Source organism: Haliotis cracherodii, unplaced genomic scaffold, assembly GCF_022045235.1.
Source record: "Haliotis cracherodii isolate W230 unplaced genomic scaffold, xgHalCrac1.p SCAF_8, whole genome shotgun sequence".
In the NCBI taxonomy this organism is placed as follows: Eukaryota; Metazoa; Mollusca; class Gastropoda; order Lepetellida; family Haliotidae; genus Haliotis; species Haliotis cracherodii.
Window position 1 is genome coordinate 40,501,660 of NW_027266341.1, and position 12,518 is coordinate 40,514,177.

At 43.3% G+C, this 12,518-nt stretch overlaps 27 non-coding genes across 27 annotated transcripts; 9 read left to right on the forward strand and 18 right to left on the reverse strand.

The window, feature by feature from the left end:
- Positions 1-517: 517 nt before the first annotated feature.
- Positions 518-737, forward strand: LOC139451184 (small nucleolar RNA U3). Its single transcript, XR_011652290.1, has one exon. It is a non-coding gene; the product is annotated as a small nucleolar RNA U3 (small nucleolar RNA).
- Positions 738-900: 163 nt separating this feature from the next.
- Trnav-cac (transfer RNA valine (anticodon CAC)) lies at positions 901-973 on the reverse strand. Its single transcript has one exon. It is a non-coding gene; the product is annotated as a tRNA-Val (tRNA).
- A 220-nt stretch (positions 974-1,193) lies between these two features.
- On the reverse strand, positions 1,194-1,266 carry Trnav-aac (transfer RNA valine (anticodon AAC)). Its single transcript has one exon. It is a non-coding gene; the product is annotated as a tRNA-Val (tRNA).
- Positions 1,267-1,855: 589 nt separating this feature from the next.
- Positions 1,856-2,075, forward strand: LOC139451166 (small nucleolar RNA U3). Its single transcript, XR_011652272.1, has one exon. It is a non-coding gene; the product is annotated as a small nucleolar RNA U3 (small nucleolar RNA).
- A 163-nt stretch (positions 2,076-2,238) lies between these two features.
- Positions 2,239-2,311, reverse strand: Trnav-cac (transfer RNA valine (anticodon CAC)). The gene has a single exon. It is a non-coding gene; the product is annotated as a tRNA-Val (tRNA).
- Positions 2,312-2,532: 221 nt separating this feature from the next.
- On the reverse strand, positions 2,533-2,605 carry Trnav-aac (transfer RNA valine (anticodon AAC)). The gene has a single exon. It is a non-coding gene; the product is annotated as a tRNA-Val (tRNA).
- A 588-nt stretch (positions 2,606-3,193) lies between these two features.
- Positions 3,194-3,413, forward strand: LOC139451167 (small nucleolar RNA U3). Its single transcript, XR_011652273.1, has one exon. It is a non-coding gene; the product is annotated as a small nucleolar RNA U3 (small nucleolar RNA).
- A 163-nt stretch (positions 3,414-3,576) lies between these two features.
- Positions 3,577-3,649, reverse strand: Trnav-cac (transfer RNA valine (anticodon CAC)). Its single transcript has one exon. It is a non-coding gene; the product is annotated as a tRNA-Val (tRNA).
- A 220-nt stretch (positions 3,650-3,869) lies between these two features.
- Positions 3,870-3,942, reverse strand: Trnav-aac (transfer RNA valine (anticodon AAC)). The gene has a single exon. It is a non-coding gene; the product is annotated as a tRNA-Val (tRNA).
- A 589-nt stretch (positions 3,943-4,531) lies between these two features.
- Positions 4,532-4,751, forward strand: LOC139451168 (small nucleolar RNA U3). The gene has a single exon (XR_011652274.1). It is a non-coding gene; the product is annotated as a small nucleolar RNA U3 (small nucleolar RNA).
- A 163-nt stretch (positions 4,752-4,914) lies between these two features.
- Positions 4,915-4,987, reverse strand: Trnav-cac (transfer RNA valine (anticodon CAC)). The gene has a single exon. It is a non-coding gene; the product is annotated as a tRNA-Val (tRNA).
- Positions 4,988-5,208: 221 nt separating this feature from the next.
- Trnav-aac (transfer RNA valine (anticodon AAC)) lies at positions 5,209-5,281 on the reverse strand. Its single transcript has one exon. It is a non-coding gene; the product is annotated as a tRNA-Val (tRNA).
- A 588-nt stretch (positions 5,282-5,869) lies between these two features.
- Positions 5,870-6,089, forward strand: LOC139451169 (small nucleolar RNA U3). The gene has a single exon (XR_011652275.1). It is a non-coding gene; the product is annotated as a small nucleolar RNA U3 (small nucleolar RNA).
- Positions 6,090-6,252: 163 nt separating this feature from the next.
- Trnav-cac (transfer RNA valine (anticodon CAC)) lies at positions 6,253-6,325 on the reverse strand. The gene has a single exon. It is a non-coding gene; the product is annotated as a tRNA-Val (tRNA).
- A 220-nt stretch (positions 6,326-6,545) lies between these two features.
- Positions 6,546-6,618, reverse strand: Trnav-aac (transfer RNA valine (anticodon AAC)). The gene has a single exon. It is a non-coding gene; the product is annotated as a tRNA-Val (tRNA).
- Positions 6,619-7,207: 589 nt separating this feature from the next.
- Positions 7,208-7,427, forward strand: LOC139451171 (small nucleolar RNA U3). The gene has a single exon (XR_011652277.1). It is a non-coding gene; the product is annotated as a small nucleolar RNA U3 (small nucleolar RNA).
- Positions 7,428-7,590: 163 nt separating this feature from the next.
- Positions 7,591-7,663, reverse strand: Trnav-cac (transfer RNA valine (anticodon CAC)). The gene has a single exon. It is a non-coding gene; the product is annotated as a tRNA-Val (tRNA).
- A 220-nt stretch (positions 7,664-7,883) lies between these two features.
- Positions 7,884-7,956, reverse strand: Trnav-aac (transfer RNA valine (anticodon AAC)). Its single transcript has one exon. It is a non-coding gene; the product is annotated as a tRNA-Val (tRNA).
- A 589-nt stretch (positions 7,957-8,545) lies between these two features.
- On the forward strand, positions 8,546-8,765 carry LOC139451172 (small nucleolar RNA U3). Its single transcript, XR_011652278.1, has one exon. It is a non-coding gene; the product is annotated as a small nucleolar RNA U3 (small nucleolar RNA).
- Positions 8,766-8,928: 163 nt separating this feature from the next.
- Positions 8,929-9,001, reverse strand: Trnav-cac (transfer RNA valine (anticodon CAC)). The gene has a single exon. It is a non-coding gene; the product is annotated as a tRNA-Val (tRNA).
- A 220-nt stretch (positions 9,002-9,221) lies between these two features.
- Trnav-aac (transfer RNA valine (anticodon AAC)) lies at positions 9,222-9,294 on the reverse strand. Its single transcript has one exon. It is a non-coding gene; the product is annotated as a tRNA-Val (tRNA).
- A 589-nt stretch (positions 9,295-9,883) lies between these two features.
- On the forward strand, positions 9,884-10,103 carry LOC139451194 (small nucleolar RNA U3). The gene has a single exon (XR_011652298.1). It is a non-coding gene; the product is annotated as a small nucleolar RNA U3 (small nucleolar RNA).
- A 163-nt stretch (positions 10,104-10,266) lies between these two features.
- Trnav-cac (transfer RNA valine (anticodon CAC)) lies at positions 10,267-10,339 on the reverse strand. The gene has a single exon. It is a non-coding gene; the product is annotated as a tRNA-Val (tRNA).
- A 221-nt stretch (positions 10,340-10,560) lies between these two features.
- Trnav-aac (transfer RNA valine (anticodon AAC)) lies at positions 10,561-10,633 on the reverse strand. Its single transcript has one exon. It is a non-coding gene; the product is annotated as a tRNA-Val (tRNA).
- Positions 10,634-11,222: 589 nt separating this feature from the next.
- LOC139451173 (small nucleolar RNA U3) lies at positions 11,223-11,442 on the forward strand. The gene has a single exon (XR_011652279.1). It is a non-coding gene; the product is annotated as a small nucleolar RNA U3 (small nucleolar RNA).
- A 163-nt stretch (positions 11,443-11,605) lies between these two features.
- On the reverse strand, positions 11,606-11,678 carry Trnav-cac (transfer RNA valine (anticodon CAC)). Its single transcript has one exon. It is a non-coding gene; the product is annotated as a tRNA-Val (tRNA).
- A 220-nt stretch (positions 11,679-11,898) lies between these two features.
- On the reverse strand, positions 11,899-11,971 carry Trnav-aac (transfer RNA valine (anticodon AAC)). The gene has a single exon. It is a non-coding gene; the product is annotated as a tRNA-Val (tRNA).
- Between the last annotated feature and the right edge of the window lie 547 nt (positions 11,972-12,518).

Genomic DNA, 12,518 nt, shown 5'->3' on the forward strand with positions numbered 1-12,518 from the left:
CTTACTGGTTCCATCATTTCCAATATCAAGACTTTGTACCATTGAAACATGACTGGAAACGTATTTGATCACGATCAGGGGGCTAATTAAGGTGTAACGATGTCTTATCTCACAAACTTCCCACCAGCTTCTCTCAACTAGACAGTTAACACCATGTATATTGATGTCTTATCTCACAAACATCCCACCAACTTCTCTCAACTGGACAGTTTACACAGGAGCAGCCATACAGTCTCAATCACGGTCAATGGGAGATAACCACTGCCACGATGTAATCACCAAACAATATACATTGTACAAACCACTTCAGCTGTTGACATTATCTGTACTCTCTATGTTTTTTTCGCAAATCACAAACGTGGAATGAATCCTAAGTACACAGAGGTGGCGATGTCTGTAACTGATTGACCTGATGAAGATTTTTCAAAAGATTTAGCAGGAATGTTACATGCTGTTGCATACCACACTGGCGTGCCTTTTGAAAAGAAGTAGGTACAAATTCCGCCATATGTTAGTTAAGATCATACTTTTAGGGATCATTTCTATAGTATGCATCGCCATGACTTCAGGTAAAACTGACAGTCTACCAAACCACGAGGACGATAGACAGCCTCTCTTTCTGAGCGCGAAGCGAACCAGGGTGAGTGCCAGCTCAGGCTAGTAACTCTGGTTATTGATGACCGTTCCTCTCAGTGACATGTGGCAGAGATGGAGGGAAGAGAGGCATTCTGAGTGGTTTGGCTTATCTATTTTTCCAAGTAAATGTCGATTAGCCACTTCATATAGACACTTTGTGCGTGACTTCATAATTAATCAACAGTGGACACAGTCAACACAATACGCTGTGTGTGCCAGCAAGAGAGAAGTAAAATAACAATTCATAGAAGAGCCAAAACATCAAGGTTCAGGCGAGGCTCGAACTCGCGGCCTTCTGCGTGTGAAGCAGACGTGATAACCACTACACCACTGAACCTCTGCAGTGTTGCTGCAGTGTTTGTAAAGACTTATACCTGCCACGGACACTAACAGAGCACGGCAAGTTGAGGATCTGCTGAGGGGTGGTGTACATTTGTAAAAGGCGACAAGAAACAAAACATTAAGTAGTATCAAGCCCCCTTCGCTGGTGGTAGGTTTTTACCTGAGAAAGAGAGATGTATACATTCCATGAAATAATGGAAATCCCCCCAAAAGTAAGGTTCCGGCGAGGCTCGAACTCGCGGCCTTCTGCGTGTTAAGCAGACGTGATAACCACTACACCACGGAACCACCTGTAAACGAACATGAATCTCTTTCGTGTACCATTGATTGTATGTTTTCTTTTCTCTCACGGCATTTCCTCTTACTGGTTCCATCATTTCCAATATCAGGACTTTGTACCATTGAAACATGACTGGAAACGTATTTGATCACGATCAGGGGGCTAATTAAGGTGTAACGATGTCTTATCTCACAAACTTCCCACCAGCTTCTCTCAACTAGACAGTTAACACCATGTATATTGATGTCTTATCTCACAAACATCCCACCAACTTCTCTCAACTGGACAGTTTACACAGGAGCAGCCATACAGTCTCAATCACGGTCAATGGGAGATAACCACTGCCACGATGTAATCACCAAACAATATACATTGTACAAACCACTTCAGCTGTTGACATTATCTGTACTCTCTATGTTTTTTTCGCAAATCACAAACGTGGAATGAATCCTAAGTACACAGAGGTGGCGATGTCTGTAACTGATTGACCTGATGAAGATTTTTCAAAAGATTTAGCAGGAATGTTACATGCTGTTGCATACCACACTGGCGTGCCTTTTGAAAAGAAGTAGGTACAAATTCCGCCATATGTTTGTTAAGATCATACTTTTAGGGATCATTTCTATAGTATGCATCGCCATGACTTCAGGTAAAACTGACAGTCTACCAAACCACGAGGACGATAGACAGCCTCTCTTTCTGAGCGCGAAGCGAACCAGGGTGAGTGCCAGCTCAGGCTAGTAACTCTGGTTATTGATGACCGTTCCTCTCAGTCACATGTGGCAGAGATGGAGGGAAGAGAGGCATTCTGAGTGGTTTGGCTTATCTATTTTTCCAAGTAAATGTCGATTAGCCACTTCATAAAGACACTTTGTGCGTGACTTCATAATTAATCAACAGTGGACACAGTCAACACAATACGCTGTGTGTGCCAGCAAGAGAGAAGTAAAATAACAATTCATAGAAGAGCCAAAACATCAAGGTTCAGGCGAGGCTCGAACTCGCGGCCTTCTGCGTGTGAAGCAGACGTGATAACCACTACACCACTGAACCGCAGCTGTGTTGTTGCAGTGTTTGTAAAGACTTATACCTGCCACGGACACTAACAGAGCACGGCAAGTTGAGGATCTGCTGAGGGGTGGTGTACATTTGTAAAAGGTGACAAGAAACAAAACATTAAGTAGTATCAAGCCCCCTTCGCTGGTGGTAGGTTTTTACCTGAGAAAGAGAGATGTATACATTCCATGAAATAATGGAAATCCCCCCCAAAAGTAAGGTTCCGGCGAGGCTCGAACTCGCGGCCTTCTGCGTGTTAAGCAGACGTGATAACCACTACACCACGGAACCACCTGTAAACGAGCATGAATCTCTTTCGTGTACCATTGATTGTATGTTTTCTTTTCTCTCACGGCATTTCCTCTTACTGGTTCCATCATTTCCAATATCAGGACTTTGTACCATTGAAACATGACTGGAAACGTATTTGATCACGATCAGGGGGCTAATTAAGGTGTAACGATGTCTTATCTCACAAACTTCCCACCAGCTTCTCTCAACTAGACAGTTAACACCATGTATATTGATGTCTTATCTCACAAACATCCCACCAACTTCTCTCAACTGGACAGTTTACACAGGAGCAGCCATACAGTCTCAATCACGGTCAATGGGAGATAACCACTGCCACGATGTAATCACCAAACAATATACATTGTACAAACCACTTCAGCTGTTGACATTATCTGTACTCTCTATGTTTTTTTCGCAAATCACAAACGTGGAATGAATCCTAAGTACACAGAGGTGGCGATGTCTGTAACTGATTGACCTGATGAAGATTTTTCAAAAGATTAGCAGGAATGTTACATGCTGTTGCATACCACACTGGCGTGCCTTTTGAAAAGAAGTAGGTACAAATTCCGCCATATGTTAGTTAAGATCATACTTTTAGGGATCATTTCTATAGTATGCATCGCCATGACTTCAGGTAAAACTGACAGTCTACCAAACCACGAGGACGATAGACAGCCTCTCTTTCTGAGCGCGAAGCGAACCAGGGTGAGTGCCAGCTCAGGCTAGTAACTCTGGTTATTGATGACCGTTCCTCTCAGTCACATGTGGCAGAGATGGAGGGAAGAGAGGCATTCTGAGTGGTTTGGCTTATCTATTTTTCCAAGTAAATGTCGATTAGCCACTTCATATATACACTTTGTGCGTGACTTCATAATTAATCAACAGTGGACACAGTCAATATAATACGCTGTGTGTGCCAGCAAGAGAGAAGTAAAATAACAATTCATAGAAGAGCCAAAACATCAAGGTTCAGGCGAGGCTCGAACTCGCGGCCTTCTGCGTGTGAAGCAGACGTGATAACCACTACACCACTGAACCTCTGCAGTGTTGCTGCAGTGTTTGTAAAGACTTATACCTGCCACGGACACTAACAGAGCACGGCAAGTTGAGGATCTGCTGAGGGGTGGTGTACATTTGTAAAAGGCGACAAGAAACAAAACATTAAGTAGTATCAAGCCCCCTTCGCTGGTGGTAGGTTTTTACCTGAGAAAGAGAGATGTATACATTCCATGAAATAATGGAAATCCCCCCAAAAGTAAGGTTCCGGCGAGGCTCGAACTCGCGGCCTTCTGCGTGTTAAGCAGACGTGATAACCACTACACCACGGAACCACCTGTAAACGAACATGAATCTCTTTCGTGTACCATTGATTGTATGTTTTCTTTTCTCTCACGGCATTTCCTCTTACTGGTTCCATCATTTCCAATATCAGGACTTTGTACCATTGAAACATGACTGGAAACGTATTTGATCACGATCAGGGGGCTAATTAAGGTGTAACGATGTCTTATCTCACAAACTTCCCACCAGCTTCTCTCAACTAGACAGTTAACACCATGTATATTGATGTCTTATCTCACAAACATCCCACCAACTTCTCTCAACTGGACAGTTTACACAGGAGCAGCCATACAGTCTCAATCACGGTCAATGGGAGATAACCACTGCCACGATGTAATCACCAAACAATATACATTGTACAAACCACTTCAGCTGTTGACATTATCTGTACTCTCTATGTTTTTTTCGCAAATCACAAACGTGGAATGAATCCTAAGTACACAGAGGTGGCGATGTCTGTAACTGATTGACCTGATGAAGATTTTTCAAAAGATTTAGCAGGAATGTTACATGCTGTTGCATACCACACTGGCGTGCCTTTTGAAAAGAAGTAGGTACAAATTCCGCCATATGTTTGTTAAGATCATACTTTTAGGGATCATTTCTATAGTATGCATCGCCATGACTTCAGGTAAAACTGACAGTCTACCAAACCACGAGGACGATAGACAGCCTCTCTTTCTGAGCGCGAAGCGAACCAGGGTGAGTGCCAGCTCAGGCTAGTAACTCTGGTTATTGATGACCGTTCCTCTCAGTCACATGTGGCAGAGATGGAGGGAAGAGAGGCATTCTGAGTGGTTTGGCTTATCTATTTTTCCAAGTAAATGTCGATTAGCCACTTCATAAAGACACTTTGTGCGTGACTTCATAATTAATCAACAGTGGACACAGTCAACACAATACGCTGTGTGTGCCAGCAAGAGAGAAGTAAAATAACAATTCATAGAAGAGCCAAAACATCAAGGTTCAGGCGAGGCTCGAACTCGCGGCCTTCTGCGTGTGAAGCAGACGTGATAACCACTACACCACTGAACCGCAGCTGTGTTGTTGCAGTGTTTGTAAAGACTTATACCTGCCACGGACACTAACAGAGCACGGCAAGTTGAGGATCTGCTGAGGGGTGGTGTACATTTGTAAAAGGTGACAAGAAACAAAACATTAAGTAGTATCAAGCCCCCTTCGCTGGTGGTAGGTTTTTACCTGAGAAAGAGAGATGTATACATTCCATGAAATAATGGAAATCCCCCCCAAAAGTAAGGTTCCGGCGAGGCTCGAACTCGCGGCCTTCTGCGTGTTAAGCAGACGTGATAACCACTACACCACGGAACCACCTGTAAACGAGCATGAATCTCTTTCGTGTACCATTGATTGTATGTTTTCTTTTCTCTCACGGCATTTCCTCTTACTGGTTCCATCATTTCCAATATCAGGACTTTGTACCATTGAAACATGACTGGAAACGTATTTGATCACGATCAGGGGGCTAATTAAGGTGTAACGATGTCTTATCTCACAAACTTCCCACCAGCTTCTCTCAACTAGACAGTTAACACCATGTATATTGATGTCTTATCTCACAAACATCCCACCAACTTCTCTCAACTGGACAGTTTACACAGGAGCAGCCATACAGTCTCAATCACGGTCAATGGGAGATAACCACTGCCACGATGTAATCACCAAACAATATACATTGTACAAACCACTTCAGCTGTTGACATTATCTGTACTCTCTATGTTTTTTTCGCAAATCACAAACGTGGAATGAATCCTAAGTACACAGAGGTGGCGATGTCTGTAACTGATTGACCTGATGAAGATTTTTCAAAAGATTAGCAGGAATGTTACATGCTGTTGCATACCACACTGGCGTGCCTTTTGAAAAGAAGTAGGTACAAATTCCGCCATATGTTAGTTAAGATCATACTTTTAGGGATCATTTCTATAGTATGCATCGCCATGACTTCAGGTAAAACTGACAGTCTACCAAACCACGAGGACGATAGACAGCCTCTCTTTCTGAGCGCGAAGCGAACCAGGGTGAGTGCCAGCTCAGGCTAGTAACTCTGGTTATTGATGACCGTTCCTCTCAGTCACATGTGGCAGAGATGGAGGGAAGAGAGGCATTCTGAGTGGTTTGGCTTATCTATTTTTCCAAGTAAATGTCGATTAGCCACTTCATATAGACACTTTGTGCGTGACTTCATAATTAATCAACAGTGGACACAGTCAACACAATACGCTGTGTGTGCCAGCAAGAGAGAAGTAAAATAACAATTCATAGAAGAGCCAAAACATCAAGGTTCAGGCGAGGCTCGAACTCGCGGCCTTCTGCGTGTGAAGCAGACGTGATAACCACTACACCACTGAACCGCAGCTGTGTTGTTGCAGTGTTTGTAAAGACTTATACCTGCCACGGACACTAACAGAGCACGGCAAGTTGAGGATCTGCTGAGGGGTGGTGTACATTTGTAAAAGGTGACAAGAAACAAAACATTAAGTAGTATCAAGCCCCCTTCGGTGGTGGTAGGTTTTTACCTGAGAAAGAGAGATGTATACATTCCATGAAATAATGGAAATCCCCCCAAAAGTAAGGTTCCGGCGAGGCTCGAACTCGCGGCCTTCTGCGTGTTAAGCAGACGTGATAACCACTACACCACGGAACCACCTGTAAACGAGCGTGAATCTCTTTCGTGTACCATTGATTGTATGTTTTCTTTTCTCTCACGGCATTTCCTCTTACTGGTTCCATCATTTCCAATATCAGGACTTTGTACCATTGAAACATGACTGGAAACGTATTTGATCACGATCAGGGGGCTAATTAAGGTGTAACGATGTCTTATCTCACAAACTTCCCACCAGCTTCTCTCAACTAGACAGTTAACACCATGTATATTGATGTCTTATCTCACAAACATCCCACCAACTTCTCTCAACTGGACAGTTTACACAGGAGCAGCCATACAGTCTCAATCACGGTCAATGGGAGATAACCACTGCCACGATGTAATCACCAAACAATATACATTGTACAAACCACTTCAGCTGTTGACATTATCTGTACTCTCTATGTTTTTTTCGCAAATCACAAACGTGGAATGAATCCTAAGTACACAGAGGTGGCGATGTCTGTAACTGATTGACCTGATGAAGATTTTTCAAAAGATTTAGCAGGAATGTTACATGCTGTTGCATACCACACTGGCGTGCCTTTTGAAAAGAAGTAGGTACAAATTCCGCCATATGTTAGTTAAGATCATACTTTTAGGGATCATTTCTATAGTATGCATCGCCATGACTTCAGGTAAAACTGACAGTCTACCAAACCACGAGGACGATAGACAGCCTCTCTTTCTGAGCGCGAAGCGAACCAGGGTGAGTGCCAGCTCAGGCTAGTAACTCTGGTTATTGATGACCGTTCCTCTCAGTCACATGTGGCAGAGATGGAGGGAAGAGAGGCATTCTGAGTGGTTTGGCTTATCTATTTTTCCAAGTAAATGTCGATTAGCCACTTCATATAGACACTTTGTGCGTGACTTCATAATTAATCAACAGTGGACACAGTCAACACAATACGCTGTGTGTGCCAGCAAGAGAGAAGTAAAATAACAATTCATAGAAGAGCCAAAACATCAAGGTTCAGGCGAGGCTCGAACTCGCGGCCTTCTGCGTGTGAAGCAGACGTGATAACCACTACACCACTGAACCGCAGCTGTGTTGTTGCAGTGTTTGTAAAGACTTATACCTGCCACGGACACTAACAGAGCACGGCAAGTTGAGGATCTGCTGAGGGGTGGTGTACATTTGTAAAAGGTGACAAGAAACAAAACATTAAGTAGTATCAAGCCCCCTTCGGTGGTGGTAGGTTTTTACCTGAGAAAGAGAGATGTATACATTCCATGAAATAATGGAAATCCCCCCAAAAGTAAGGTTCCGGCGAGGCTCGAACTCGCGGCCTTCTGCGTGTTAAGCAGACGTGATAACCACTACACCACGGAACCACCTGTAAACGAGCATGAATCTCTTTCGTGTACCATTGATTGTATGTTTTCTTTTCTCTCACGGCATTTCCTCTTACTGGTTCCATCATTTCCAATATCAGGACTTTGTACCATTGAAACATGACTGGAAACGTATTTGATCACGATCAGGGGGCTAATTAAGGTGTAACGATGTCTTATCTCACAAACTTCCCACCAGCTTCTCTCAACTAGACAGTTAACACCATGTATATTGATGTCTTATCTCACAAACATCCCACCAACTTCTCTCAACTGGACAGTTTACACAGGAGCAGCCATACAGTCTCAATCACGGTCAATGGGAGATAACCACTGCCACGATGTAATCACCAAACAATATACATTGTACAAACCACTTCAGCTGTTGACATTATCTGTACTCTCTATGTTTTTTTCGCAAATCACAAACGTGGAATGAATCCTAAGTACACAGAGGTGGCGATGTCTGTAACTGATTGACCTGATGAAGATTTTTCAAAAGATTTAGCAGGAATGTTACATGCTGTTGCATACCACACTGGCGTGCCTTTTGAAAAGAAGTAGGTACAAATTCCGCCATATGTTAGTTAAGATCATACTTTTAGGGATCATTTCTATAGTATGCATCGCCATGACTTCAGGTAAAACTGACAGTCTACCAAACCACGAGGACGATAGACAGCCTCTCTTTCTGAGCGCGAAGCGAACCAGGGTGAGTGCCAGCTCAGGCTAGTAACTCTGGTTATTGATGACCGTTCCTCTCAGTCACATGTGGCAGAGATGGAGGGAAGAGAGGCATTCTGAGTGGTTTGGCTTATCTATTTTTCCAAGTAAATGTCGATTAGCCACTTCATATAGACACTTTGTGCGTGACTTCATAATTAATCAACAGTGGACACAGTCAACACAATACGCTGTGTGTGCCAGCAAGAGAGAAGTAAAATAACAATTCATAGAAGAGCCAAAACATCAAGGTTCAGGCGAGGCTCGAACTCGCGGCCTTCTGCGTGTGAAGCAGACGTGATAACCACTACACCACTGAACCGCAGCTGTGTTGTTGCAGTGTTTGTAAAGACTTATACCTGCCACGGACACTAACAGAGCACGGCAAGTTGAGGATCTGCTGAGGGGTGGTGTACATTTGTAAAAGGTGACAAGAAACAAAACATTAAGTAGTATCAAGCCCCCTTCGGTGGTGGTAGGTTTTTACCTGAGAAAGAGAGATGTATACATTCCATGAAATAATGGAAATCCCCCCAAAAGTAAGGTTCCGGCGAGGCTCGAACTCGCGGCCTTCTGCGTGTTAAGCAGACGTGATAACCACTACACCACGGAACCACCTGTAAACGAGCATGAATCTCTTTCGTGTACCATTGATTGTATGTTTTCTTTTCTCTCACGGCATTTCCTCTTACTGGTTCCATCATTTCCAATATCAGGACTTTGTACCATTGAAACATGACTGGAAACGTATTTGATCACGATCAGGGGGCTAATTAAGGTGTAACGATGTCTTATCTCACAAACTTCCCACCAGCTTCTCTCAACTAGACAGTTAACACCATGTATATTGATGTCTTATCTCACAAACATCCCACCAACTTCTCTCAACTGGACAGTTTACACAGGAGCAGCCATACAGTCTCAATCACGGTCAATGGGAGATAACCACTGCCACGATGTAATCACCAAACAATATACATTGTACAAACCACTTCAGCTGTTGACATTATCTGTACTCTCTATGTTTTTTTCGCAAATCACAAACGTGGAATGAATCCTAAGTACACAGAGGTGGCGATGTCTGTAACTGATTGACCTGATGAAGATTTTTCAAAAGATTTAGCAGGAATGTTACATGCTGTTGCATACCACACTGGCGTGCCTTTTGAAAAGAAGTAGGTACAAATTCCGCCATATGTTAGTTAAGATCATACTTTTAGGGATCATTTTTATAATATGCATCGCCATGACTTCAGGTAAAACTGACAGTCTACCAAACCACGAGGACGATAGACAGCCTCTCTTTCTGAGCGCGAAGCGAACCAGGGTGAGTGCCAGCTCAGGCTAGTAACTCTGGTTATTGATGACCGTTCCTCTCAGTCACATGTGGCAGAGATGGAGGGAAGAGAGGCATTCTGAGTGGTTTGGCTTATCTATTTTTCCAAGTAAATGTCGATTAGCCACTTCATATAGACACTTTGTGCGTGACTTCATAATTAATCAACAGTGGACACAGTCAACACAATACGCTGTGTGTGCCAGCAAGAGAGAAGTAAAATAACAATTCATAGAAGAGCCAAAACATCAAGGTTCAGGCGAGGCTCGAACTCGCGGCCTTCTGCGTGTGAAGCAGACGTGATAACCACTACACCACTGAACCTCTGCAGTGTTGCTGCAGTGTTTGTAAAGACTTATACCTGCCACGGACACTAACAGAGCACGGCAAGTTGAGGATCTGCTGAGGGGTGGTGTACATTTGTAAAAGGTGACAAGAAACAAAACATTAAGTAGTATCAAGCCCCCTTCGCTGGTGGTAGGTTTTTACCTGAGAAAGAGAGATGTATACATTCCATGAAATAATGGAAATCCCCCCCAAAAGTAAGGTTCCGGCGAGGCTCGAACTCTCGGCCTTCTGCGTGTTAAGCAGACGTGATAACCACTACACCACGGAACCACCTGTAAACGAACATGAATCTCTTTCGTGTACCATTGATTGTATGTTTTCTTTTCTCTCACGGCATTTCCTCTTACTGGTTCCATCATTTCCAATATCAAGACTTTGTACCATTGAAACATGACTGGAAACGTATTTGATCACGATCAGGGGGCTAATTAAGGTGTAACGATGTCTTATCTCACAAACTTCCCACCAGCTTCTCTCAACTAGACAGTTAACACCATGTATATTGATGTCTTATCTCACAAACATCCCACCAACTTCTCTCAACTGGACAGTTTACACAGGAGCAGCCATACAGTCTCAATCACGGTCAATGGGAGATAACCACTGCCACGATGTAATCACCAAACAATATACATTGTACAAACCACTTCAGCTGTTGACATTATCTGTACTCTCTATGTTTTTTTCGCAAATCACAAACGTGGAATGAATCCTAAGTACACAGAGGTGGCGATGTCTGTAACTGATTGACCTGATGAAGATTTTTCAAAAGATTTAGCAGGAATGTTACATGCTTTTGCATACCACACTGGCGTGCCTTTTGAAAAGAAGTAGGTACAAATTCCGCCATATGTTAGTTAAGATCATACTTTTAGGGATCATTTCTATAGTATGCATCGCCATGACTTCAGGTAAAACTGACAGTCTACCAAACCACGAGGACGATAGACAGCCTCTCTTTCTGAGCGCGAAGCGAACCAGGGTGAGTGCCAGCTCAGGCTAGTAACTCTGGTTATTGATGACCGTTCCTCTCAGTCACATGTGGCAGAGATGGAGGGAAGAGAGGCATTCTGAGTGGTTTGGCTTATCTATTTTTCCAAGTAAATGTCGATTAGCCACTTCATATAGACACTTTGTGCGTGACTTCATAATTAATCAACAGTGGACACAGTCAACACAATACGCTGTGTGTGCCAGCAAGAGAGAAGTAAAATAACAATTCATAGAAGAGCCAAAACATCAAGGTTCAGGCGAGGCTCGAACTCGCGGCCTTCTGCGTGTGAAGCAGACGTGATAACCACTACACCACTGAACCGCAGCTGTGTTGTTGCAGTGTTTGTAAAGACTTATACCTGCCACGGACACTAACAGAGCACGGCAAGTTGAGGATCTGCTGAGGGGTGGTGTACATTTGTAAAAGGTGACAAGAAACAAAACATTAAGTAGTATCAAGCCCCCTTCGGTGGTGGTAGGTTTTTACCTGAGAAAGAGAGATGTATACATTCCATGAAATAATGGAAATCCCCCCAAAAGTAAGGTTCCGGCGAGGCTCGAACTCGCGGCCTTCTGCGTGTTAAGCAGACGTGATAACCACTACACCACGGAACCACCTGTAAACGAGCATGAATCTCTTTCGTGTACCATTGATTGTATGTTTTCTTTTCTCTCACGGCATTTCCTCTTACTGGTTCCATCATTTCCAATATCAGGACTTTGTACCATTGAAACATGACTGGAAACGTATTTGATCACGATCAGGGGGCTAATTAAGGTGTAACGATGTCTTATCTCACAAACTTCCCACCAGCTTCTCTCAACTAGACAGTTAACACCATGTATATTGATGTCTTATCTCACAAACATCCCACCAACTTCTCTCAACTGGACAGTTTACACAGGAGCAGCCATACAGTCTCAATCACGGTCAATGGGAGATAACCACTGCCACGATGTAATCACCAAACAATATACATTGTACAAACCACTTCAGCTGTTGACATTATCTGTACTCTCTATGTTTTTTTCGCAAATCACAAACGTGGAATGAATCCTAAGTACACAGAGGTGGCGATGTCTGTAACTGATTGACCTGATGAAGATTTTTCAAAAGATTTAGCAGGAATGTTACATGCTGTTGCATACCACACTGGCGTGC